The following is a 3,910-nucleotide window of genomic DNA, read 5'->3' on the forward strand; positions in this document are numbered from 1 at the left end:
GAGAGAACTGAACTCTGCGCAAGAGAGAGAGAGAGAGAGAGAGAGAGAGAGAGAGAGAGAGACCTTTTTAACTAATCTTACTGAAGAAATCTCCAGTGGGATAATATGGGATACGTTTAAAGCATACATTCGTGGTCAAATTATATCATATTCCGCTGGAATGAGAAAATGAACTAATAATGAAATATGTACATTAGCTGACAAGATTAAAGAAATCGATAAAATATATTCTGTTACTCCTAATCTGGAGCTTTTTAAAAAGAGTACAGAACTCCAAGTACAACATAGTTTATTATTAACATCTTCAATTGAAAATCTACTACTTAAAAACAAAAGTCAATTTTATATACATGGTGACAAATCTGGTAAATTATTGGCCAACCAATTGAAAGCTACTATATCTAAACGTCAGATTAACAAAATTCGTAAACCAGATGGTACCTACACTATAGATCAAGCTCAAATTAACAAATCCTTTCAAGAATTTTATTCTTCTTTATACCAATCAGAATCCCCTGAGGATCCTACTTTAATACATGAATTTTTAAGAGATTTGAAGATTCCTCAATTATCTTTAAATGAATGCTCTATATTAGATGCTCCCATTTCAGAGGAAGAAATAAAGAAAGTAATATTTTCAATGAATTTGGGTAAAGCACCCGGCCCTGATGGATATACAGCTGAATTTTTAAAATCCTTTTCTGATATTCTTGTTCCCTGGTTAGCCAAAATTTTTAAAGATGCCCTATCAGTGGGTAAACTACCACAATCTTTCTATGAAGCAACTATTTCTTTAATTCTTAAAAAGGATAAAGATCCCACTGATTGTGCATCTTATAGACCTATTTCTTTATTAAATGTGAATTCCAAAATATTTTCCAAAATATTGGCCTTTAGATTGGAAAAGGTTCTTCCACAAATTATCTCTGAAGACCAGACAGGATTTATTCAGAATCATTATCTACATTTTAACATTAGGAGATTAATGAATATTATATATACCCCTTCATCCCAAATTCCAGAATGTGTTGTTTCACTAGATGCTGAAAAGGCATTTGACAGAGTCGAATAGGAATATCTATTCAGTACGCTTCAAAAATTCAATTTTAGTCCTAAATTTATATCTGCGATTAAAATGATTTATTATGCACCTATGGCTTCAATACTTACTAATAATCAAAGATCTCCTTAGTTTAGGCTTTTTTGAGGTACTAGACAAGGCCGCCCGTTAAACCTTTTATTATTTGATATTGCTTTAGAACCTTTGGCTATTGCACTTCGGGATTCTTCAAATATATGTGGTATTACTCGTGGACAGAAGATTCATAAGATATCTCTTTATGCAGATGACCTGTTACTTTATATTTCTAATCCGGAGGAATCTATCCCCGCAGTACTATCACTATTAGATCAGTTTAGTGTTTTTTCTGGCTATAGATTCAATTTTAATAAGAGTGAACTTTTTCCATTAAATATGCAAATCCCAATTTATAGGCAATTACCTTTTAGATTGGTAACTGACTATTTTATGTATTTAGGTGTTAAAATTACTAAAAGCATAAGGACTTATTTAAAGCTAATCTACTGCCTTTAATTGACCATGTTAAACAATTATTTACTAAATGGTCCCCACTGTCTCTATCATTGGTAGGCCAAATTAATGCGGTTAAGATGAATATTTTACCAAAATTTTTATATTTATTTCAAGCGATTCCAACTTTTGTTCCGAAATCTTTTTTTTGACACTATTGATACTAAAATTCTTTCATATATTTGGCAGAATAAAAACCCAAGGCTAAGTAAGAAATATTTACAAAAACTAAAAAAGAATGGTGGTATGGCCTTGCCTAACTTTAGATTATATTATTGGGCAATCAATATTAGATATTTAATTTTTTTGATACGAGATTCAGATGTAACTCAACACTCCAAATGGGTACACCTTGAGTCCCAATCAGTACTTGAATTTTCATTAGTTTCTATTTTAGGAGCTCCACTCCCTTTTGCACTTACCAAATTAAGTAAACATATGATTAACCCAATTGTTAAACATACAATATGAATATGGTTTCAATTTCATAAATTTTTTGGACTGAATAAATTTAATCTATCAAGTCCCATTCAATCTAACTTTTTCTTTCATCCATCCAGAGTTGACTCAGCTTCTTCCATATGGAAAAGGAAGGGAATGGTATGTTTTCGTGATTTATTCATTGATAACTGTTTTTCATCTTTTGAACAATTGTCTAACAAATACAATTTGCCTAGATCACACTTTTTTTGATATTTGCAAATTAGAAATGTTTTAAAAGCTACTATACCCTCTTTTCCCATACCTTACAAAACTGAAATTACGGAAGAAATGTTTGGTCTAAATCCTTGTCAGAAGGGCTTGATAGCAACAATTTATGATTTAATTATGAAAATTCATTCAGAACCACTGGACAAAATTAAGAATGAATGGGAAAGTGAACTCCAGACCTACAGAGACTTGGAAGAAAATTCTTAATTTGTTAATACATCTTCAAGGTGTGCCAGACATTCTTTGATACAGTTTAAGGTAGTCCACAGGACCCATATGTCAAAAGATAAGCTAGCTCGTTTTTATCATCATATAAATCCTATATGTGACAGATGTAAATCGAATGTGGCTTCTTTGACACATATGTTTTGGTCCTGTCCTCTTTTGGAAAAATATTGGAAAGATATTTTTAACATTATTTCAAATGTATTGAAGATTGATTTACAACCTCATCCTATCACTGCAATTTTTGATTTACCAAGGATAGAATCTGGCCATCTCTCTGCCTCTGCTAACCGTATGATTGCCTTTGTTACATTAGTGGCCAAAAGATCCATTTTGCTTAAAGGGAAGGATCCAATACCCACTACTACTTTTCAATGGTTCTCTCAAACTATATCATGTTTAAACTTGGAAAATATTAGGAGTGGTACTGTTGATCCTTCGCTTAAATTTGAGGAAGTTTGGAGTCCATTTATTCAATATTTTCACATGATATAGATCCCCTTATAATAACCTTTCAATTTAGAGGAACGGAGTTGACGACATAATATTGCTCTGTTTCTATTGAGAAATTTTAGTCCAGTTCTTTTTCTGTTTTTTTTAAAATTTTCTTTAGCTTAGTTTGGTTTGATATATTGTTTATAATTTTTCTTATTGTTTTGGGGATTTTTTTTCTTTCTTTTATATTATATTCATTCAATAACAGATAGTTGGATCTACAGATTTTTTTATATACTTTATTGTTCTTTATGATTATCCATGTCATGATTGTTCTCCTGATCTCTTTGTATTACATGTATAAACACTGATATATTAATCTGTATTAATTTGAAAACTAATAAAAAGATTGAAAAAGAAAAGAAAGAGAGAGAGAGACCCCAAACCCAAGGGAGAGAGAGACCCCACCACTGGGGGAAAGAAAGAGAGACTCCAACCCTGGGTGAGAGAGAGGCAGAACTGACATTGGGTGAGAGAGAGAGATCTCAGCACTGGTGGGGAGAGAGAGAGAGAGAGAGATTGAACCCAACCCTGGGTGAGAGGGAGAGACCCCACCCCACCACTCTCTCTCTCTCTCTTCCGCCCTCTACCTCTCTGTTTCTGTGTCTGTCTCTCTCTGTGTCTGCCAAGGTGTGGGATCTTTGATCTTTCTCTCCCAGGCTTGGTCTCTCTCTCTCTTTCACTCTCTCTCCCACTCCCTCTCCCTCCCTCTTTAACACTCTCTCTGACATTCTCTCTCTTCCTCTCTCTTCCACAGGTGGAACATCTCTACCCATTCTGGTGTGGGGATTTCTCTCTCTATCCCGGTGTGTGGGTCTCTCTCTCTCTCCCTTGGGTAGGGTTGGGGGCAAAGTTTCTCTCCCTCACTCTCTCTCAAATTGGTGGGCT

This window comes from Pristis pectinata, chromosome 8, assembly GCF_009764475.1.
Source record: "Pristis pectinata isolate sPriPec2 chromosome 8, sPriPec2.1.pri, whole genome shotgun sequence".
Classification (NCBI taxonomy): domain Eukaryota; kingdom Metazoa; phylum Chordata; class Chondrichthyes; order Rhinopristiformes; family Pristidae; genus Pristis; species Pristis pectinata.